Consider the following 24,831-nt stretch of genomic DNA (forward strand, 5'->3'; position numbering starts at 1 on the left):
CACTAGCATTTAAAACATTCCACATATCCATCCAATCAGGTGTCGGCGGAGACACCACATTCATTTGCTCCCGCTCCTCTCTAATATAGCCTTCTTCCTCAGACATGTCGACACACGTGTACCGACACACCACACACACACAGGGAATGCTTTTTCTGAAGACAGTTTCCCCACAAGGCCCATTGGAGAGACAGAGAGAGAGAGTATGCCAGCACACACCCCAGCGCTATATAACCCAGGAATAACACAGTAACTTAATGTTTGTCCAGTAGCGCTGCTGTATGTCATTTGCGCCGAATTATGTGCCCCCCCTCTCTTTTCAACCCTCTTGTCTACCATGGTATAAGCAGGGGAGAGTCCGGGCAGCTTCCTCTCAGCGGTGCTGTGGAGAAAAAATGGCGCTGGTGAGTGCTGAGGGAGAAGCCCCGCCCCCTCGGCGGCGGGCTTCTGTCCCGCTTAAACTGTAAAATTGGCAGGGGCTCATACATATACAGTGCCCAGCTGTATATATGTTATATTTTTGCCAAAAAGAGGTTTATATTGCTGCCCAGGGCGCCCCCCCTGCGCCCTGCACCCTTACAGTGACCGGAGTATGTGAGGTGTATGGGAGCAATGGTGCACAGCTGCAGTGCTGTGCGTTACCTCAGTGAAGATTATGAACTCTTCTGCCGCCTCTGAAGTCTTCTTTTCTTCTCATACTCACCCTGCTTCTATCTTCTGAATCTGCAAGGGGGACGGCGGCGCGGCTCTGGGACGGACGGCGAGGGTGAGATCCTGCGTACCAATCCCTCTGGAGCTAATGGTGTCCAGTAGCCTAAGAAGCAGGACCTTGCAACTCAGAGAGTAGGGCTGCTTCTCTCCCCTCAGTCCCTCGATGCAGGGAGTCTGTTGCCAGCAGTGCTCCCTGAAAATTAAAAACCTAACAAAATACTTTCTGTCAGAAAGCTCAGGAGAGCTCCTGAAAAGCACCCAGTCTCAACTGGGCACAGTATCAAACTGAGGTATGGAGGAGGGGCATAGAGGGAGGAGCCAGTGCACACCCAGAACTAAAGTCTTTCTTAAAGTGCCCATGTCTCCTGCGGAGCCCGTCTATCCCCATAGTCCTTACGGAGTCCCCAGCATACTCTAGGACATTAGAGAAACTAGAATTTTAATACCTACCGGTAAATCCTTTTCTCTTAGTCCGTAGAGGATGCTGGGCACCCGTCCCAGTGTGTACTGTGTCTGCTGTTATTAAATGGCCCTTAACTCCAGAACATTTATGTGGAGACAACTTTCCTGACTTGACCATCTTCCTTGGACGTTTTCCCCCTGTGTGACTGCTCCCCACCTCGAAAGGGTTGCATCCGTGGTCCCTAGGATCCAGTCCTGGATCCCGAACCATCGCCCCTCTAGGAGGTGAGAACTGTGCAGCCACCAATGGAGTGAGATTCTGGTCTTGGAAGACAGGATTATCCTCCGGTGCATGTGTAAGTGGGATCCGGACCACTTGTCCAACAGGTCCCACTGGAACACTCTGACATGGAACCTGCCAAACTGAATGGCCTCGTAGGCCAAAACCATTTTCCCCAGCAACCGAATGCATTGATGGATTAACACTCTTGCTGGTTTCAGAATTTGTTTGACCAGACTCTGGATCTCCATAGCCTTTCCACTGGAGGAAAACCTCTTCTGTGTCCAGTATCACTCCCAAAAACAACAACCGCGTCATTGGGACCAACTGCGATTTTGGCAAGTTTAGGAGCCAACCATGTTGTTGAAGAACTGTCAGGGAGAGTGCAATGTTTTGCACCAACTGGTCCCTGGATCTCGCCTTTATCAGGAGAACATCCAAGTACGGGATAATTGTGACTCCTTGCTTGCGAAGGAGAACCATCATTTCCGCCATCACCCTGGTGAAAATCCTCGGAGCCGTGGACAGACCAAATGGCAACGTCTGAAATTAGTAATGACAATCCTGAATTGCAAACCTCAGGTAGCTTGATGCAGTGGCTAAATGGGAACATGTAAGTAGGCATCCTTTAAGTTTACCAAAACCATGAAATCTCCTTCCTCCGGACTGGAGATCACTACCGTGAGAGATTCCATCTTGAAATTAAATTTCTTTAGGTAGAAATTGAGGGATTTCAGATTTCAGATTGGTCTGACTGAGCCGTCCGGCTTCGGGACCACGAAGCGGCTTGAATAAAAACCTTCTCCCTGCTGACTAAGGCTGATTTGAACAATCGGTGAGGGGGAACGTCTTGAAACCCCAGTTTGTACCCTTGGGACACTATTTATAAAACCCACGAGTCCAGGTCCGAATGAATCCAGAACTGACTGAAGAGTTTTAGACGTGCCCCCACTGGTGCGGGCTCCTGCAAGAAAGCCCTAGCGTCATGCAGTGGATTTGGCAGAAGCAGAGGACAATCTCTGCTCCTGCAATCTTGAAGAGGCTACAGACCTCTTCCCTCTTCTCCTTCCTCTACCTGCAAAGAAAGGGGAATCTTAACTTCTTGCATATCTATTGGGCCGAAATGACTGCATCAGATAATGATGCGTCTTTATCCGTTGAGAGGGAACATAGTGCAAGAAGGTTGACTTACCTGCGGGAGCTGCCGAGATCAAATTAACTAGGCCGTCGCCAAACAAGGCTTCACCTTCATAGGGAAGAGACTCCCTTTCTTCTTGGAGTCAGTATCAGCATTTCCTTGGTGAATCCAGATATACAGGGAATGGGGGGAAGGGGATGTGTTCTGCACCAGCTATTAAATTCTAAATATTTGTATGAAGAGGCCCCAATAAATGTCCATCAGTTATATTAAATATTAATTGTAGGACGTTCGGGGGTGCTACCAGAGACAAGTAATGTTATGCAGGAAAGGAGAAGAGAAAAGAATGTCTCTTTTGCTGGCGCACAAATGATGATTTAAAAATTAACTTTTAATAAATTCGTTAAAATTGTCTAAACACGAAATAAAGTACAATAAGTTTGTATAATGTAATTACCATATATAATAAATGGAAATACATTTATTAATATCAAGGTTCGCTACCTGTGTTGTGTCTTTATTATTGATCCAAATTGACTATATCAATTAGTCTGATACTGAATTACTGGACACTATGTAATATTAGTTGAATGTATATTAGTAATTCACTTGACAAATGTCAGAACCTGGCAATAGTTCTACATATCATACACTTACAGCACTCTTTCCACAATATTTTCCCTTTATTCCAGATCAAATGGTATAATCCCCCACAGTAATTATTCCTGTTGTAGTATAGTACAGTATGGTTGCTGGGGACGTCTTTAATGAAAAGAGAGGGAACATCTAATGTGTCTCCTTATGGGTAAAATACTTGCAAGCTAAGTGCTATGAATAGCATCAGCATGTAGATAAATGCTGAGTGTTAGGTGAGTAATGCAGATAAATAGGGATATCTAATAATTCTATAGAATAGTGGGTGAATTATTAGATATCCCTATTTATCTGCACCTCTAAGCACACTATTTGACTGTCCACACCCTGCTGTGCCTATTACCCATCTCCTCCACCACCCTCAACACTGACCCACACATCATTCACCCACAAAGATACAATAAAGGTAGTTTGGATAAATTAGCTAAATGAAATGGATTTAACCAATTTATCTAAATGACCATTTTTGGATGTTTTCCAGTGTTTGGGAGCAAATGGTCAATTGTCATTTGCTGCCACATATTAGCATAATTTTGTTTCAACTAGAAAAAAAAATTGGACAGATAATCTAAGTGTGGATCCAGTTTAATGCTGATTTCAGAGCCAACTATAGACTTGATTGAGGTACTGTGTCCCCGGTACCAAATACCAATTAAAATAATATTGTGAGGTGTGAGGTGTTCAAAAAAGACTGAAAATGAGTGGAAATTATGGTTATTGAGGTTAATAATACTATGGGATCAAAAATGACCCCCAAATTCTATGATTTAAGCTGTTTTTTAGGGTTTTTTGAAAAAAACACCCGAATCCAAAACACACCCGAATCCGACAAAAAAATTTCGGTGAGGTTTTGCCAAAACGCGTCCGAACCCAAAACACGGCCGCGGAACCGAACCCAAAACCAAAACCCGAAAAATTTCCGGTGCACATCACTACTTAATTAGAACTTCGGTCAATGTGAATTAATTATTGGACTCAACCATGGTTATCCTTAAAACCCAGGGGTCTATTTAAGATCGATCTTAATCGATGTTGGGCTTCCAGGTTGAAAAAAACACACATTTACTAACATTTTAAAATTTATATAAAAAATCATCTGTTCGTAAATGCAGTGCACATGGTTTTGCCCAACTGCTAACAAAATTCCTGCTGCGATCAACTTGGAATTACCCCCATCGATTGATGTTTTCACACTGCTCGTTCCAACCCCAAAAACTATGAAGAGGATGGGGGCATATACGTAGGGTCCATCCTGTGCATGTGCCTACATTTTCTCCGGGTGCCCCGCAGAAAATGCGAATGCCTCTGCCTGTCAATCAATAGAGGGCGTACCTTCGCAGGTATATCGCGATCATGAGCCATGTCTCCCATTTTTGTCATTATAGGTGCTCTGTGAGCTGCTGACCATGCCCCAGCCCGTGAATAGACATTCGGGCTTATTCAGACCAGATCGCTTCAATTTATTTTCACCCAGCGGGCAATCAGGTCTGCACTGCACATGCGTATGCGCCACAATGCGTAGGTGCACAAGAAGATTGACAAGAAGAGGGTGTTTGTGTGGGTGGCAACTGAATGTTTCTAGGGAGTGTCCGGAAAAACACTGGAGGGACCCGGCGTTTTGTGGGAGGATTTGTGACGTCACCTCAATGGCTGAGTAAGTGCTGAGCTGTGCAGCTCTTGTGCACATGTGATCACACACCTGCACAGCAAATTTTCCCTTCCGCTGTAGGCGGCAACCACCTGATCACAGGGATGCAAAAAACACACCCTAGCGATCAGATCTGAATTACCCACAATTTGCATATTTGCAGAGCAACAAGCTACAGGGAGCCTTCCACCCCCCCCCCCCCCCCTTCCCCATGACTATGGGACACTGGGGGGGGGGGTTGTTTGGGTTAGCTGGACATTCCCAAAAAAAGTGACTGTCCTGCAAAAATTGGGTTAGTTGGGAGGTATGTGCAAATACATTTATTGTTTTGCATGCAGGGTAAATACTGGCTTCTTTGACATTTAGCCACAAATGCTGCACAGTTGAATTACAGTATTACACTGCAATTAACAGTTATGCTAGGACATTCCTTCTCCCAAAATCTACCTCTCTTTGCATGTTACATCTGTCCCACAGTGGCGTGCGGTGAGGTCAGTGGCTAGTGAGGCACTACAGCCATAATGTCCGCCGAATCCTGCCGATGACCCTTAGCCAATGCCCGCTACTGCCTCTGAGCCGATACCCACTGCCACCGCCAATGGCTTACAAACTCTCCCACAATCAACTGACCCAGCCCTCCACCACTAATTTCTATCTCAGTCCGATGCCGCCAATGCCCGCTGCCTGCCTGCTCATTGTTCTTGTGATATATTATAAATTTTTAAAGAAAAAAAATGAGTGTTTGGGACTGGGAAGGGTGAGGGAGGAGGACATGAATGCAATTTTGTTGTCCAGGGCTTCCATTAACTTAAAGGAGAAGGGTCTGAATGGGTTAAAAAAAATGTGTGAGGACCCCCCTCCTTAGTATAACCAGCCTCTTTCAGCCGGTCCTGGTTATTTAAATACTGGGGGAAAAATTGGACAGAGGTTCCCCGTATTTAGACAACCAGCACCGGGCTCTTAGATGGGTCCTGGTTCCAAAAATACGTGGGACAAAATATGTAGTGGTCCCCCATATTTTTAAAACCAGCACCGGGCTCCACTAGCCAGAGAGATAATGCCACAGCCAGGGGACACTTTTATGTAGGTCCCTGCGGCCCTGGCATTACCCCTCCAACTAGTCACCCCTGGCCGGGGTTCCCTGGAGGAGTGGGGATCCCTTAAATCAAGAGGTTCCTCCCCTCGAGGCACCCAAGGGCCAGGGGTGAAGCCCGAGGCTGTCCCCAGCACCCCTGGGTGGTGGGTGCCGGGCTGATAGCCATATGTGTAAAAAAAGAATATTGTTTTTTTGTTGTGGAACTACAAGGCCCAGCAAGCCTCCCCCACTTGCTGGTACTTGGAGAACCTCAAGTACCAGCAGGCGGGGAAATAACGGGCTCGCTGGTACCTGTAGTTCTACAACAACAAAAAATACCCAAATAAAAACACAAACACACACACCGTGACAGTAAAATTATTGAGACAGGCTGTAGCATGTGGATGCATGTAACCCTATAAAAGTGATGGATTGGGTGACTATTACAATACCCACTGTTGCTGTCTGAAAAATGATGGATATATAGATTGCTCTGCCGAGATATGTTTTTTTTCTAAAATGCACCACAGGTATGGATGGATAGTATACTTGACGACACAGAGGTAGGTAGAGCAGTGGCCTACTGTACCGTACTGCTATATATTATATTATTTATTATTATTATCCTTTATTTATATGGCGCCACAAGGGTTCCGCAGCACTAAATTACAGAGTACATAAACAAATAATCAAACAGGAAAACAGCAACTTACAGTTGATGACAATATAGGACAAGTACAGGGTAAATAAACATAGCTACATCAGCAGATGACACTGGAATAAGTATCAGGTGGCAGAAGACTGCTGGATTTGGTGCAGCTGAAGATTATTAAAGTAAGAAAAGAGTAAGCACATGAGGGAAGAGGGCCCTGCTCATGAGAGCTTACATTCTAAAGGGGAGGGGTAGACAGACAGGGGTGAGACAGATGGGGTACATAGAGAGCGTGGAACAGAGGTTTAGGATGAGATTTGGCTGGGTTTGGTGAAGAAGTGGGTCTTGAGAGCCCATTTGAAGTTTTGTAGAGAGGTGGAGAGTCTGAGGGGGAGAGGTAGGGAATTCCAGAGAAGTGGTGCAGCACGTGAAAAATCTTGGAGGTAGGAGTGGGAGGAAGTAATCCGTAGGCAGTAGAGTCGGCTTGCATTAGCAGAGCGAAGAGGACGGGTGGGAGTGTAAAGCGAGATAAGATCAGAGATGTAGATGGGAGAGGAGTGGGTGAGGGTTTTGTAAGCAAGTGTGAGAAGCTTGAAATGGATTCTGAAAGGGAAGGGGAGCCAGTGAAGGACTAGTAAGAAAGGAGAGGAGGACGTAGTGCATTTGGTGAGGAAAATGAGCCGGGCAGCAGCATTGAGGATAGATTGGAGTGGAGAGAGGTATTTGTCAGGAATGCCAGTCAGGAGGAGATTACAGTAGTCCAGTCTGGAGAAGACCAGTGAGTGGATAAGAGTCTTAGTAGCATCCTGGGTCAGAAAGGGTCTGATCCTGGAAATATTTTTTAGATGAAAACGGCAGGTTTGTGAGAGGTGCTGAATGTGTGGTTTGAAGGAGAGGGAGGAGTCAAGGATTACTCCAAGACAGCGCACTTGGGGGGTAGAGGAGATAGTAGTGCCATCAATAGATAATGAGATTGTAGGAGGTGAGGTTATGCGGGAGGGAGGGAAGATGATCAGCTCGGTCTTAGACATGTTAAGTTTAAGAAAGCGCTGGGACATCCAGGAAGAGATAGCAGAGAGACAGTTGGAGATACGAGTGAGGAGAGTAGGGGAGAGGTCTGGAGAGGAAAGATAGATTTGAGTGTCATCAGCATAGAGATGATATTGGAAACCAAAAGAACTAATGAGCTTACCTAGTGAGGACGTATAGAGAGAGAAGAGGACCAAGGACAGAACCTTGGGGTACCCCTACAGTTAGTGGAAGTGAGGGGGAGGTGGAGTCATGAGAGGAGACAGAGAATGAACGGTCAGAAAGGTAGGACGACAACCAAGAGAGGGCAGTGTTACGCAGACCAATGGAGTGAAGGATTTGCAGTAGGAGAGGATGGTCCACAGTGTCAAAAGCAGCAGAGAGATCAAGTAGAATAAGTAGAGAGTAGTGTCCCTTAGATTTAGCAGCATGGAGGTCATTGCATACTTTTGTAAGGGCAGTTTCAGTGGAGTGGAGAGTACGGAAGCCAGACTGGAATGGGTCAAGCAGTGAGTGTGAGGAAAGAAAGGAAGTAAGGCGGTTGTAGACAATACGCTCAAGGAGTTTGGAGGCAAAAGGGAGAAGAGAGATGGGTCGGTAGTTGGAGAGAGTGTTTGAATCAAGGGTAGGTTTTTTTAAGAATAGGAGAGATGAGAGCGTGCTTGAAGGCAGAGGGGACAGTGCCTGATGAGAGGGAGAGATTGAGAAGGTGGGAAAGATGGGAACAAGCAGAAGAAGAGATGTGGCAGAGGAGGCAGGAGGGGATAGGGTCAAGTGGGGAGGTGGTGAGGGGACAGGAACGAATGAGGGCCATGACTTCCTCTCCAGATGCATGGGAGAAAGATGACAGAGTTGGTGCGAGGGATGGGGAGGGTTGGTAAGGGATGGGAGAAGGCTGGTTACTGATAGTCTGGTGTGATGTGATGCCCTGACGTATGGAGTCAATTTTGGATGTGAAGTAAGTGGCAAAGTCAAGAGCAGAGAGTGAGGAAGGGAGACGAGGTGGAGGTGGGCAGAGGAGTGAGTTGAGAGTGGCAAAGAGGCGCCGGGGGTTGGAAGACTGGGAGGAGATGAGGTTCTTGAAGTATGACTGTTTAGCAAGAGAAAGGGCAGCACTGAAGGATGAGAGCATAAGTTTGAAATGGAGGAAGTCTGCCTTAGAGCGTGATTTCCTCCAGTGTCGCTCAGCAGTACGTGAGCATTTTTGCAGATATCTGGTGCATTTGGTGTGCCAGGGTTGAGGTGTTAATTTGCGAGGGTGAACAGTGGTTGGTGGAGCAACAGAGTCAAGAGCAGAAGTAAGGGAAGCATTGTATGTGGAAGTGGCTTGTTCAGGGCATGAGAGAGAGAGAGAATAGGAGAGAGAAGTGAGTCAAACAGGGAGGAAAGGAATGTGGTGTCAATAGCTTCAATGTTACGCTTAGTGATGGTAGCCTTAGGAGGTTGAGATGGGGAAGTCGAGAGAGATAGGTTGAAGGAGAGCAGGTGGTGGTCAGAGAGGGGAAATGGGGAGTTGGAAAAATCAGAAATATCACAGCGGTGAGTGAAGACCAGATCCAGTGAGCTCCCATTCACATGGGAGGGTGAGGAGGTCCACTGGGAGAGACCAAGTGAAGAGGTGAGGTTAAGGAGTTTAGAGGCAGGGGATTGTGTGGGGATGTCAATAGGGATGTTGAAATCGCCTAGGATAATGGTGGGAATGTCAGAAGAGAGGAAGTGAGGAAGCCAGGAAGCAAAGTTGTCGATTAATTTGGAAGCAGTGCCAGGGGGGCGGTAAATGACAGCTACTCTAAGATGGACTGGTTGGAAGAGACATATGGAGTGGACCTCAAATGTAGATAATATAAGGGATGGTTCTGGTGGTATGAGTTGGTAGGAGTAACTAGAAGGTAAAAGGACCCCAACACCACCCCCATGGCGACCCCCAGGTCGGGGGGTGTGTGTGAATGTAAGGCCCCCAGCAGAGAGAGCAGCAGCAGAAGTAGTGTCAGAGGGCGTAATCCAAGTTTCAGTAATGGCTAGTAGGTGTAGGGAGTTGGAAATGAAAAAGTCATGAGTGGGGACCAGTTTGTTACAAACGGATCTGGCATTCCAGAGGGCACAGGATAGGGGGTATGAGTTTGTGGGAGAGATGTGAATTAGATTTTCAGGGTTGCTGTAGCGATGAGGTGGGATTAACTTTGAGGGCAGGGATGAGAGAGTAGTGATGGTACGGGTGCCTGAGATAGGAGGGGAAACTGCAGGAGGTGGGCAGGGAGGGAGGTCAGTGTGATGTGGATGGGGGTGTGGGGAGGTGACAGGGAAGGGAGAGAGGGAGCAGGGCTGAGTTGTGGGGTAGCAGGACCATGGGGCAGAGGTGAATGAAAGTGGGGTAACAGGAAAGGTGGGGGAAGGAAACAGAGGGATGGAGGGGAGACAGAGGAGGAGGTGGAGGAGACTAGGGGGGGAAGGATAAAGATACATTATTAGGTAGACACTGAGTGATGTGGGGAGTATAAGAAAGCATTCACATAGTGTTAAGAAGGTAAATAGGTTGAGGGAAAGTGGAAGTAGGAGAGGAGACTGTAAGGGAATCAGAGCAGAAGAATTGTAGAAATGCAGGTGAGAAAAGCAGTGTAGGCTCAATTTAGTATGAAATGAGTCAAAAGCGTAGATAAAGTGGGTGCAGAAATGTATTTGGAGTGTAAGAAATGAAAGGATTGTGAGAGGTTTAAGAAGCAATGGTAATTATGTTAGATGTTTTAAGTGTTTGCAGGTAAAATTGCATTGGTGCAGCTGTGCTTAAAAAACAAAATTACAATAATACAGATACAGGCATTTGTAGGTGAAATGGATGGTTTATGAAATGTCCAAGTAAGGTAGTTCTGTGCTATGTAATCAGATGCAACAATCAGGAGGTGAGTGATCTGAGGAGTAAGTGACTCACATTTGTTATTAGTTCTTCAGTTTTCTTTGTTTTGTTAGATTGGTGTGCTTCTGTTTTCCTTCTTTTTCACTTCGATTGAACGCTAATTGAACACTGCTGTTATGTGTCAATTTTATCACGCTTTTATAAAAATGCACGCTTAGATCAATAAATGCACAGCCTACACCATTGGACTTTAGTAGAAGACTATTACAAGTGAAACCAATAATTGAAATCTGTAACCACACCCCACCCCCTCAAATGCCAGGCAATAAATTACCTTAAAAACAACAACCAGGCATTCCACAAAGATTAAACTGGGTCTATATCATTCAAAACTTTAAAAAAGTACTTCAAAATCACATACTATGCAATAATGTTTCAATTTGCATTACCCAGCAGAATTAGCTTTGCATATATAGATATAGTGCAGCAGAATAGATTGGTGGTTGTAGTCAATTGTAATTACCCAGCAGAATTAGCTTTGCATATATAGATATAGTGCAGCAGAATAGATTGGTGGTTGTAGTCAATTGTAATTACCTGTAGGTGACAAGAAGAGAAGAAACGTCAATTCACAATCGATATCAGCTGAAGATAAATTAACGCTGATTGAACGCTGCGTTATGTGTCAATTTTATCACGCTTTGATAAAAATGCATGCTTAGATCAATAAATGCACAGCCAAACAGCTTTGCACATCCTACACCATTGGACTTAAGTAGAAGTCTGGTGGTCAGCAAAATTTTGCACTGTCCTCCTACTATATATAGTGCGCACAACTACTAAAATACACCACAGGTATGGATGGATAGTATACTTGACGACACAGAGGTAGGTAGAGCAGTGGCCTACTGTACCGTATTGCTATATATTATATACTGGTGGTCAGCAAAATTCTGCCCTGTCCTCCTACTATATATACTGTGCACAACTACTAAAATACACCACAGGTATGGATGGATAGTATACTTGACGACACAGAGGTAGGTAGAGCAGTGGCCTACTGTACCGTACTGCTATATATTATATACTGGTGGTCAGCAAAATTCTGCCCTGTCCTCATACTATATAATACAATGCAGCACAGATATGGAGCATTTTTCAGGCAGAGAACGTAGATATTTTCAGCACACTGAGCACAGATATTTGCAAGCACACTGAGCACAGATATTTGCAGCACACTGAACACAGAAACTGAGAAAACGCTGCACGTCCTCTCCCTATCATCTCCAATGCACAAGTGAAAATGGCGGCGACTCGTGGCTCCTTATATAGAATAGAATAGCTGCTGACGGGCACGATTGAGGGAGGAAAGGGACATTTGAATCCAGCCCATAGATGCAATGTGAATATGTAATTTGTACCTTCCTATCTTAAAATGTATATACAGTGTATATGTCACAACTGAGGGCCTGAGCTGACTGGAGGCAGCCTCAGTTGTAGGGGCTGAGGTGTAGTGGAACCTGGGAGGTTGTATCAGACCCCTGGACATGTAAGTTAAATGTAGAAGAATTGCCCGAAGGCGTGCCCACGACAACCAGGATAAAAGTCAATGATGTTTATTTTGACAAACTCCATGCATGACAGCAGTAATAAAAGAGAAACATAAAATCAGCAGAGAAATAATACAGTTCCTGGGTACTACAGGAGAACAAGGACCACAGGGCTCTGGTAGTATGAGACAGTTCTTATTATCTTCTAGTTGGAAAGTCCTTACCAGGCCCGACTGTAGCAATGGAGATAGCCCAGGATCATACTAGCTGGTGTTCCAGGAAAAGCTGGGCTGCTGTGGATAAAATGGCTGCTGTGGGTACTGGCTGAAACCAGACTGATGTAAGCACGGAGTGGATTGCTGGATGGAACCAGCCAAATAATAAATGAAGCTTGAGAGCGATGAAATATGATTGATATATGGAGTTTGAGAGCGGTGAAATAATAGTGCCGGTGGTGAGTGGTAATCTGCGGAAATGATACCGGCACTTTAAGAAGAGCTGATCTCTGCTGGAAGCTAGGCTGGAAGCAGGTAAATCTGTAACTGGAAACAGATGAGTCCCAGAGGACTGGAGAGTCAGGCTGCACCGCAGGTGGTAGACTAGAGCGGGTCTCTTTAGTGGAGGTTTGGAGATGGTAACTGGAACCTGGAAAACAACCACGGGAGAGAGACAAACTGGAACTAGGTTTGACAACCAAATCACTGACGCCTTCCTTGCTCAGGCACAGAATACTTATACCTGCAGCAAGGAAGGGATTGGCTAGGCAATTATGCAGATTACAATGGAAACAGCGGATTGGTGGAAATGAACAGGTGACAGAATCCAACATGGCTGCGCCCATACAGACACTTGGAGGGAAGATTGGTTTGATAATCCATGTGGGAACTTTAACAGCAATGGCGGCGCCGGCCACAGTAAACAGGAGACGCCAGACTGATGAGTGCACATTTGAACCACGCGGGCAACAGCGGAGGCCGCGGCTGACATAAGCGCCACTCTGACATCCTGCATGCAGAAACTCAGGGACGGCGGCGGAGGCCGCGGGAGATGCCATTCAAGATGTAACATGGCGCCGCTGTGACAGCGTCTCAGAGTGACAGGAGAGGAGGCAGGAATGGGGACATCAGAATAACAGATGGGATCCGGTCCTGGAGCGCTGAGCCAGCCTTAGGAGGCATCTGAAAGGTAAGTTATGGCGTCCAGATACCCGGATCGTGACAGTATACACTAGAGGTCTTTCCGAACCCCCTAATCCTAACATTGTAATTTGCTTTAGGGCGCACCTCCAATTAGTCTAGTGTTTCTTGCTGCCTTTCCAATGAAGCAAGTTTAATTTAGTAATAGGTGAAAAACCATCCCTACAAAGGTGTTAATCAGAGACTTGGCTTTGTGGACACTTTTCAGAGAACAAATTTGTTAGCATAAAAATAAAGCCAGAAAATTAAGAGCTGTTTAATCACTCAATTGGATTTTTTTGCCAGCATATTTCTTTTTCTCTGCAACCCACTGCTAAATTGTGCTTCCTAGCTGTTTTTATAAAATCACTGAATCAAATCTAACTCTGATTACATCAGAGAAGGCCAGGTACCCTACACCATAAGAGGGGGTTTGAAATTTTGACTTGTCTACTTAAAGATCACCAAAATCTGATAACAAGGTCAATTACGTCCCTGGGTGGGATTGAACCACCAACCTTTTGGTTTATAGCCGTACACACTAACCGATTGCGCCACAGAGACACTTTGCAAAAGTCCATACTGACAAAGGCTAATAAGCATTCATCTAAAACGTTTCCTAGAAAAACTTTAAAAAGTCAATAATCTGGAGAGTTTTTGTAAGATGTTTCTTCCATCAACCAACGAAGAAACACATTGGTACTTTCCCATGATGAGTGAGTGCTTCAGGATCTATTGCACTTACATGTGCAGCAGAGTACAGCAATGGAAGCATGCTGGGCACATAACCCAGAGGTAGGCAGATTGAAACTATCCTCTGCTATATGCATTTTTTTTTGTTAATTAAAGTAATCCAAAACTGGGATTGATATGTTGGCTCTTTTATTTTTACTTACAGTACAATAACTTTTACCATTTTAATTTGTTTTAATAGTATATTGACAGTATTGTTTTCTTTCAAAAATCCACTTAATTTTCTTTACCCTATTATTAAAATGGTAATTGACAAAAACAAACTACATTGTCACCAGAAGAGCAATACAAAATGTACAAGTGATATATTAAAATCATCTTTCCAGCTTGAATTTCAATGATGCATTGGGGCAACGATTTTGTGAGAAACATTTTCACCCTTAAATAAAGATTTTCTTAATTCCTTACCTGTGTGCTAATTAGATATCACCTTGTTTTCACATTAAACAGACTTCCACATGAGAAAGCAGCAAGGATGCAGTGGCGTTAATGTTTCCTGGTGTCAACCTGTATTATTTCAGTAGACATTGAAATGAGGATGCATCTTGCTGCCTTTCCAATGAAGCAAGTTTAATTTAGTAATAGGTTAAAAACCATCCTTACAAAGGTGTTAATCAGAGACTTGGCTTTGTGGACACTTTTCAGAGAACAAATTTGTTAGCATAAAAATAAAGCCAGAAAATTAAGAGCTGTTTAATCACTCAATTGGATTTTTTTTGCCAGCATATTTCTTTTTCTCTGCAACCCACAGCTAAATTGTGCTTCCTAGCTGTTTTTATAAAATCACTGAATCAAATCTAACTCTGATTACATCAGAGAAGGCCAGGTACCCTACACCAGAACAGGGGGTTTGAAATTTTGACTTGTCTACTTAAAGATCACCAAAATCTGATAACAAGGTCAATTACGTCCCTGGGTGGGATTGAACCACCAACCTTTTGGTTAATAGCCATGCACACTAACTGATTGCGCCACAGAGACACTTTGCAAAAGTCCATACTGACAAAGGCTAATAAGCATTCATCTAAAACGTTTCCTAGAAAAACTTTAAAAAGTCAATAATCTGGAGAGTTTTTGTAAGATGTTTCTTCCATCAACCAACGAAGAAACACATTGGTACTTTCCCATCATGAGTGAGTGAGTGCTTCAGGATCTCTTGCACTTACATGTGCAGCATAGTACAGCAATGGAAGCATGCTGGGCCCATAACCCAGCGGTAGGCAGATTGAAACTATCCTCTGCTATATGCATTTTTTTTTTGTTAATTAAAGTAATCCAAAACTGGGATTGATATTTTGGCTCTTTTATTTTTACTTAAAGTACAATAACTTTTACCATTTTAATTTGTTTTAATAGTATATTGACAGTATTGTTTTCTTTCAAAAATCCACTTAATTTTCTTTACCCTATTATTAAAATGGTAATTGACAAAAACAAACTACATTGTCACCAGAAGAGCAATACAAAATGTACAAGTGATATATTAAAATCATCTTTCCAGCTTGAATTTCAATGATGCATTGGGGCAACGATTTTGTGAGAAACATCTTCACCCTTAAATAAAGATTTTCTTAATTCCTTACCTGTGTGCTAATTAGATATCACCTTTTTTTCACATTAAACAGACTTCCACATGAGAAAGCAGCAAGGATACAGTGGCGTTAATGTTTCCTGGTGTCAACCTGTATTATTTCAGTAGACATTGAAATGAGGATGCATCTTGCTGCCTTTCCAATGAAGCAAGTTTAATTTAGTAATAGGTGAAAAACCATCCCTACAAAGGTGTTAATCAGAGACTTGGCTTTGTGGACACTTTTCAAAGAACAAATTTGTTAGCATAAAAATAAAGCCAGAAAATGAAGAGCTGTTTAAATCACTCAGTTGGATTTTTTTTGCCAGCATATTTCTTTTTCTCTGCAACCCACTGCTAAATTGTGCTTCCTAGCTGTTTTTATAAAATCACTGAATCAAATCTAACTCTGATTACATCAGAGAAGGCAAGGTACCCTACACCATAACAGGGGGTTTGAAATTTTGACTTGTCTACTTAAAAATCACCAAAATCTGATAACAAGGTCAATTACGTCCCTGGTTGGGATTGAACCACCAACCTTTTTGTTAGTAGCCAGACACACTAACCGATTGCGCCACAGAGACACTTTGTAAAAAGTACATACTGACAAAGGCTAATAAGCATACATCTAGAACGTTTCCTAGAAAAACTTTAAAAAGTCAATAATCTGGAGAGTTTTTGTAAGATGTTTCTTCCATCAACCAACGAAGAAACACATTGGTACTTTCCCATGATGAGTGAGTGCTTCAGGATCTCTTGCACTTACATGTGCAGCAGAGTACTGCAATGGAAGCATGCTGGGCCCATAACCCAGAGGTAGGCAGATTGAAACTATCCTTTGCTATATGCATTTTTTTTTGTTGATTTAGGTAATCAAAACTGGGATTGATATTTTTGCTCTTTTATTTTTACTTAAAGTACAATAACTTTTACCATTTTAATTTGTTTTAATAGTATATTGAAAGTATTGTTTTCTTTTAAAAATCCACTTAATTTTCTTTACCCTATTATTAAAATGGTAATTGACAAAAACAAACTACATTGTCACCAGAAGAGCAATACAAAATGTACAAGTGATATATTAAAATCATCTTTCCAGCTTGAATTTCAATGATGCATTGGGGCAACGATTTTGTGAGAAACATTTTCACCCTTAAATAAAGATTTTCTTAATTCCTTACCTGTGTGCTAATTAGATATCACCTTGTTTTCACATTAAACAGACTTCCACATGAGAAAGCAGCAAGGATGCAGTGGCGTTAATGTTTCCTGGTGTCAACCTGTATTATTTCAGTAGACATTGAAATGAGGATGCATCTTGCTGCCTTTCCAATGAAGCAAGTTTAATTTAGTAATAGGTGAAAAACCATCCTTACAAAGGTGTTAATCAGAGACTTGGCTTTGTGGACACTTTTCAGAGAATAAATTTGTTAGCATAAAAATAAAGCCAGAAAATGAAGAGCTGTTTAATCACTCAATTGGATTTTTTTGCCAGCATATTTCTTTTTCTCTGCAACCCACTGCTAAATTGTGCTTCCTAGCTGTTTTTATAAAATCACTGAATCAAATCTAACTCTGATTACATCAGAGAAGGCAAGGTACCCTACACCATAAGAGGGGGTTTGAAATTTTGACTTGTCTACTTAAAGATCACCAAAAATCTGATAACAAGGTCAATTACATCCCTGGGTGGGATTGAACCACCAACCTTTTGGTTAATAGCCATACACACTAACTGATTGCGCCACAGAGACACTTTGCAAAAGTACATACTGACAAAGGCTAATAAGCATTCATCTAAAACGTTTCCTAGAAAAACTTTAAAAAGTCAATAATCTGGAGAGTTTTTGTAAGATGTTTCTTCCATCAACCAACGAAGAAACACATTGGTACTTTCCCATGATGAGTGAGTGCTTCAGGATCTATTGCACTTACATGTGCAGCAGAGTACAGCAATGGAAGCATGCTGGGCACATAACCCAGAGGTAGGCAGATTGAAACTATCCTCTGCTATATGCATTTTTTTTGTTAATTAAAGTAATCCAAAACTGGGATTGATATGTTGGCTCTTTTATTTTTACTTACAGTACAATAACTTTTACCATTTTAATTTGTTTTAATAGTATATTGACAGTATTGTTTTCTTTCAAAAATCCACTTAATTTTCTTTACCCTATTATTAAAATGGTAATTGACAAAAACAAACTACATTGTCACCAGAAGAGCAATACAAAATGTACAAGTGATATATTAAAATCATCTTTCCAGCTTGAATTTCAATGATGCATTGGGGCAACGATTTTGTGAGAAACATTTTCACCCTTAAATAAAGATTTTCTTAATTCCTTACCTGTGTGCTAATTAGATATCACCTTGTTTTCACATTAAACAGACTTCCACATGAGAAAGCAGCAAGGATGCAGTGGCGTTAATGTTTCCTGGTGTCAACCTGTATTATTTCAGTAGACATTGAAATGAGGATGCATCTTGCTGCCTTTCCAATGAAGCAAGTTTAATTTAGTAATAGGTGAAAAACCATCCTTACAAAGGTGTTAATCAGAGACTTGGCTTTGTGGACACTTTTCAGAGAACAAATTTGTTAGCATAAAAATAAAGCCAGAAAATTAAGAGCTGTTTAATCACTCAATTGGATTTTTTTTGCCAGCATATTTCTTTTTCTCTGCAACCCACTGCTAAATTGTGCTTCCTAGCTGTTTTTATAAAATCACTGAATCAAATCTAACTCTGATTACATCAGAGAAGGCCAGGTACCCTACACCAGAACAGGGGGTTTGAAATTTTGACTTGTCTACTTAAAGATCACCAAAATCTGATAACAAGGTCAATTACGTCCCCGGTTCGAATTGAACCACCAACCTTTTGGTTAGTAGCCGGACACACTAACCGATTGCGCCACAGAGACACTTTGCGAAAAGTACATACTGACAAAGTCTAATAAGCATACATCTAGAACGTTTCCTAGAAAAACTTTAAAAAGTCAATAATCTGGAGAGTTTTTGTAAGATGTTTCTTCCATCAACCAATGAAGAAACACATTGGTACTTTCCCATGATGAGTGAGTGCTTCATGATCTCTTGCACTTACATGTGCAGCAGAGTACTGCAATGGAAGCATGCTGGGCCCATTACCCAGAGGTAGGCAGATTGAAACTATCCTCTGCTATATGCATTTTTTTTGTTAATTAAAGTAATCAAAACTGGGATTGATATTTTTGCTCTTTTATTTTTACTTAAAGTACAATAACTTTTACCATTTTAATTTGTTTTAATAGTATATTGACAGTATTGTTTTCTTTAAAAAATCCACTTAATTTTCTTTACCCTATTATTAAAAGGGTAATTGACAAAAACAAACTACATTGTCACCAGAAGAGCAATACAAAATGTACAAGTGATATATTAAAATCATCTTTCCAGCTTGAATTTCAATGATGCATTGGGGCAACGATTTTGTGAGAAACATCTTCACCCTTAAATAAAGATTTTCTTAATTCCTTACCTGTGTGCTAATTAGATATCACCTTGTTTTCACATTAAACAGACTTCTACATGAGAAAGCAGCAAGGATGCAGTGGCGTTAATGTTTCCTGGTGTCAACCTGTATTATTTCAGTAGACATTGAAATGAGGATGCATCTTGCTGCCTTTCCAATGAAGCAAGTTTAATTTAGTAATAGGTGAAAAACCATCCCTACAAAGGTGTTAATCAGAGACTTGGCTTTGTGGACACTTTTTAGAGAACAAATTTGTTAGCATAAAAATAAAGGCAGAAAATGAAGAGCTGTTTAATCACTCAATTGGATTTTTCTGCCAGCATATTTTTTTTCTCTGCAACCCATTGCTAAATTGTGCTTCCTAGCTGTTTTTATAAAATCACTGTATCAAATCTAACTCTGATTACATCAGAGAAGGCCTGGTACCCTACACCATAAGAGGGGATTTGAAATTTTGACTTGTCTACTTAAAGATCACCAAAATCTGATAACAAGGTCAATTACGTCCCTGGGTGGGATTGAACCACCAACCTTTTGGTTAATAGCCGTGCACACTAACTGATTGCGCCACAGAAACACTTTGCAAAAGTCCATACTGACAAAGGCTAATAAGCATTCATCTAAAACGTTTCCTAGAAAAACTTTAAAAAGTCAATAATCTGGAGAGTTTTTGTAAGATGTTTCTTCCATCAACCAACGAAGAAACACATTGGTACTTTCCCATGATGAGTGAGTGAGTGCTTCAGGATCTCTTGCACTTACATGTGCAGCATAGTACAGCAATGGAAGCATGCTGGGCCCATAACCCAGCGGTAGGCAGATTGAAACTATCCTCTGCTATATGCATTTTTTTTTGTTAATTAAAGTAATCCAAAACTGGGATTGATATTTTGGCTCTTTTATTTTTACTTAAAGTACAATAACTTTTACCATTTTAATTTGTTTTAATAGTATATTGACAGTATTGTTTTCTTTCAAAAATCCACTTAATTTTCTTTACCCTATTATTAAAATGGTAATTGACAAAAACAAACTACATTGTCACCAGAAGAGCAATACAAAATGTACAAGTGATATATTAAAATCATCTTTCCAGCTTGAATTTCAATGATGCATTGGGGCAACGATTTTGTGAGAAACATCTTCACCCTTAAATAAAGATTTTCTTAATTCCTTACCTGTGTGCTAATTAGATATCACCTTTTTTTCACATTAAACAGACTTCCACATGAGAAAGCAGCAAGGATACAGTGGCGTTAATGTTTCCTGGTGTCAACCTGTATTATTTCAGTAGACATTGAAATGAGGATGCATCTTGCTGCCTTTCCAATGAAGCAAGTTTAATTTAGTAATAGGTGAAAAACCATCCCTACAAAGGTGTTAATCAGAGACTTGGCTTTGTGGACACTTTTCAAAGAACAAATTTGTTGGCATAAAAATAAAGCCAGAAAATGAAGAGCTGTTTAAATCACTCAATTGGATTTTTTTTGCCAGCATATTTCTTTTTCTCTGCAACCCACTGCTAAATTGTGCTTCCTAGCTGTTTTTATAAAATCACTGAATCAAATCTAACTCTGATTACATCAGAGAAGGCAAGGTACCCTACACCATAACAGGGAGTTTGAAATTTTGACTTGTCTACTTAAAGATCACCAAAATCTGATAACAAGGTCAATTACGTCCCTGGTTGGGATTGAACCACCAACCTTCTTGTTAGTAGCCAGACACACTAACCGATTGCGCCACAGAGACACTTTGTAAAAAGTACATACTGACAAAGGCTAATAAGCATACATCTAGAACGTTTCCTAGAAAAACTTTAAAAAGTCAATAATCTGGAGAGTTTTTGTAAGATGTTTCTTCCATCAACCAACGAAGAAACACATTGGTACTTTCTCATGATGACTGAGTGCTTCAGGATCTCTTGCACTTACATGTGCAGCAGAGTACTGCAATGGAAGCATGCTGGGCCCATAACCCAGAGGTAGGCAGATTGAAACTATCCTTTGCTATATGCATTTTTTTTTGTTAATTTAAGTAATCAAAACTGGGATTGATATTTTTGCTCTTTTATTTTTACTTAAAGTACAATAACTTTTACCATTTTAATTTGTTTTAATAGTATATTGACAGTATAGTTTTCTTTAAAAAATCCACTTAATTTTCTTTACCCTATTATTAAATGGGTAATTGACAAAAACAAACTACATTGTCACCAGAAGAGCAATACAAAATGTACAAGTGATATATTAAAATCATCGTTCCAGCTTGAATTTCAATGATGCATTGGGGCAACGATTTTGTGAGAAACATTTTCACCCTTAAATAAAGATTTTCTTAATTCCTTACCTGTGTGCTAATTAGATATCACCTTGTTTTCACATTAAACAGACTTCCACATGAGAAAGCAGCAAGGATGCAGTGGCGTTAATGTTTCCTGGTGTCAACCTGTATTATTTCTGTAGACATTGAAATGAGGATGCATCTTGCTGCCTTTCCAATGAAGCAAGTTTAATTTAGTTATAGGTGAAAAACCATCCCTACAAAGGTGTTAATCAGAGACTTGGCTTTGTGGACACTTTTTAGAGAACAAATTTGTTAGCATAAAAATAAAGGCAGAAAATGAAGAGCTGTTTAATCACTCAATTGGATTTTTCTGCCAGCATATTTTTTTTCTCTGCAACCCATTGCTAAATTGTGCTTCCTAGCTGTTTTTATAAAATCACTGAATCAAATCTAACTCTGATTACATCAGAGAAGGCCAGGTACCCTACACCATAAGAGGGGATTTGAAATTTTGACTTGTCTACTTAAAGATCACCAAAATCTGATAACAAGGTCAATTACGTCCCTGGGTGGGATTGAACCACCAACCTTTTGGTTTATAGCCGTACACACTAACTGATTGCGCCACAGAGACACTTCGCAAAAGTACATACTGACAAAGGCTAATAAGCATTCATCTAAAACGTTTCCTAGAAAAACTTTAAAAAGTCAATAATCTGGAGAGTTTTTGTAAGATGTTTCTTCCATCCACCAACGAAGAAACACATTGGTACTTTCCCATGATGAGTGAGTGCTTCAGGATCTCTTGCACTTACATGTGCAGCAGAGTACTGCAATGGAAGCATGCTGGGCCCATAACCCAGAGGTAGGCAGATTAAAACTATCCTCTGCTATATGCATTTGTTTTGTTAATTAAAGTAATCCAAAACTGGGATTGATATTTTTGCTCTTTTATTTTTCATTAAAGTACAATAACTTTTACCATTTTAATTTGTTTTAATAGTATATTGAAAGTATTGTTTTCTTTTAAAAATCCACTTAATTTTCTTTACCCTATTATTAAAATGGTAATTGACAAAAACAAACTACATTGTCACCAGAAGAGCAATACAAAATGTACAAGTGATATATTAAAATCATCTTTCCAGCTTGAATTTCAATGATGCATTGGGGCAACGATTTTGTGAGAAACATTTTCACCCTTAAATAAAGATTTTCTTAATTCCTTACCTGTGTGCTAATTAGATATCACCTTGTTTTCACATTAAACAGACTTCCACATGAGAAAGCAGCAAGGATGCAGTGGCGTTAATGTTTCCTGGTGTCAACCTGTATTATTTCAGTAGACATTGAAATGAGGATGCATCTTGCTGCCTTTCCAATGAAGCAAGTTTAATTTAGTAATAGGTGAAAAACCATCCTTACAAAGGTGTTAATCAGAGACTTGGCTTTGTGGACACTTTTCAGAGAACAAATTTGTTAGCATAAAAATAAAGCCAGAAAATGAAGAGCTGTTTAATCACTCAATTGGATTTTTTTTGCCAGCATATTTCTTTTTCTCTGCAACCCACTGCTAAATTGTGCTTCCTAGCTGTTTTTATAAAATCACTGAATCAAATCTAACTCTGATTACATCAGAGAAGGCCAGGTACCCTACACCATAACAGGGGGTTTGAAATTTTGACTTGTCTACTTAAAGATCACCAAAATCTGATAACAAGGTCAATTACATCCCTGGGTGGGATTGAACCACCAACCTTTTGGTTAATAGCCATACACACTAACTGATTGCGCCACAGAGACACTTTGCAAAAGTACATACTGACAAAGGCTAATAAGCATTCATCTAAAACGTTTCCTAGAAAAACTTTAAAAAGTCAATAATCTGGAGAGTTTTTGTAAGATGTTTCTTCCATCAACCAACGAAGAAACACATTGGTACTTTCCCATGACGAGTGAGTGCTTCAGGATCTATTGCACTTACATGTGCAGCAGAGTACAGCAATGGAAGCATGCTGGGCACATAACCCAGAGGTAGGCAGATTGAAACTATCCTCTGCTATATGCATTTTTTTTTGTTAATTAAAGTAATCCAAAACTGGGATTGATATGTTGGCTCTTTTATTTTTACTTACAGTACAATAACTTTTACCATTTTAATTTGTTTAATAGTATATTGACAGTATTGTTCTCCCAGGGTGAGGTTCATTCATTGCATTCTGGGTATGCTGACCCCTGTGATTTCCCCAAATGTGGGAAACTCGACTGCATTATTTGTGGTAGTGGGGGACTGTGTTTGTGCTTTCCTCTGGTCAGCTCTGGTAAAAGTCAGATTTCTTTGTCTCAGATCTTCCTCTAGCCTTGTTCCTCTTTCGAGAGTTCCCTTGTGCTGCCTCAGTTGGATCTCCTTCACTTGACAGGGAAGTGCCCGAGCAGCGACCCTCCCCAGCTCTAGCCCAACTCCTACTTACCTGCCAGGTGAGATACTATGATAAGGAAGGTGCTTCTTCCAGGGCAAGGCTCACCCATTGCACTCTGGGTGTGCTGCCCCTGTGATTTCCCCAAATGTGGGAAACTTGACTGCATAATTTGTATTTCCACTGGTCGGCTTTCATATAATTCAGATCTCTTTGTCTCAGGTCTCTCTCCAGCCTAGTTTGCTGTCTGTTTCCACTTCTTTTTTTTTGAGCCCCTCCCTTCTATACCCTTGTGCACTATCCTGACTTCTCCTCCTGTCTGCTTACTTTGGGCCTTCCAATGCACAATGCAAATTACAGGCAGTGCTGCAGGGCCCACACCCTTTTACTTGCCTTACAGAGCAGCTCTGGAGCTGTTACAGTGCCAAGCTGCTGCAAGAAATCAGCTTGAATGCTTCTGGGGCTGGGGCATTGCCAATATGAGCCCCACACCGAAGGAGGGTGGGGGTGTTTAATGCAAACTAAGGGTCATCCAAGCGCCGCAAAAGGCCGCCATGCCCTGCATACCCCTATTCTCTTTTCATATGCAGATGATGGTTCCAGCCAACTTTGGCCCACTGCTTGGATGACATCACTGTATGCAAATCCGTCTTCTGCAGACCTTCCCCCAGGAATGCTTGTACTAGTTGTTGCATTTGGTTTGTTGTTTGGGGGTGCTTCAGTATTAGGCAGCCTTCTGTCCTCCCATGTTCATTTGAAAATAAGTGTTCTCCCTGCAGTTGTTGTCCCCAGATGAGAGTTCCCTTGTGCTGCCTCAGTTGAATCTCCTTTACTTGACAGAGATATGCCTGAGCAGCGAGGGCCCCCAGCCCTATCCCAAATCATACTTATTTTGCATAGGAGATACCATGGTCATGAAGATTGTTCTCCCAGGGTGAGGTTCATTCATTGCATTCTGGGTATGCTGACCCCTGTGATTTCCCCAAATGTGGGAAACTCGACTGCATTATTTGTGGTAGTGGGGGACTGTGTTTGTGCTTTCCTCTGGTCAGCTCTGGTAAAAGTCAGATTTCTTTGTCTCAGATCTTCCTCTAGCCTTGTTCTTCTTTCGAGAGTTCCCTTGT

General features: G+C 41.5%; 3 non-coding genes and 1 pseudogene across 3 annotated transcripts; 3 read left to right on the top strand and 1 right to left on the bottom strand.

Annotated features, from left to right (window-relative positions):
- Positions 1-13,655: 13,655 nt before the first annotated feature.
- Positions 13,656-13,729, bottom strand: TRNAY-AUA (transfer RNA tyrosine (anticodon AUA)). The gene has a single exon. It is a non-coding gene; the product is annotated as a tRNA-Tyr (tRNA).
- Positions 13,730-23,458: 9,729 nt separating this feature from the next.
- LOC135000526 (U1 spliceosomal RNA) lies at positions 23,459-23,601 on the top strand (annotated as a pseudogene).
- Positions 23,602-23,753: 152 nt separating this feature from the next.
- LOC135000525 (U1 spliceosomal RNA) lies at positions 23,754-23,916 on the top strand. The gene has a single exon (XR_010202386.1). It is a non-coding gene; the product is annotated as a U1 spliceosomal RNA (small nuclear RNA).
- A 674-nt stretch (positions 23,917-24,590) lies between these two features.
- On the top strand, positions 24,591-24,754 carry LOC135000495 (U1 spliceosomal RNA). The gene has a single exon (XR_010202358.1). It is a non-coding gene; the product is annotated as a U1 spliceosomal RNA (small nuclear RNA).
- The last annotated feature ends 77 nt before the right edge of the window (positions 24,755-24,831 follow it).

This window comes from Pseudophryne corroboree, unplaced genomic scaffold, assembly GCF_028390025.1.
Source record: "Pseudophryne corroboree isolate aPseCor3 unplaced genomic scaffold, aPseCor3.hap2 scaffold_1552, whole genome shotgun sequence".
NCBI lineage: Eukaryota > Metazoa > Chordata > Amphibia > Anura > Myobatrachidae > Pseudophryne > Pseudophryne corroboree.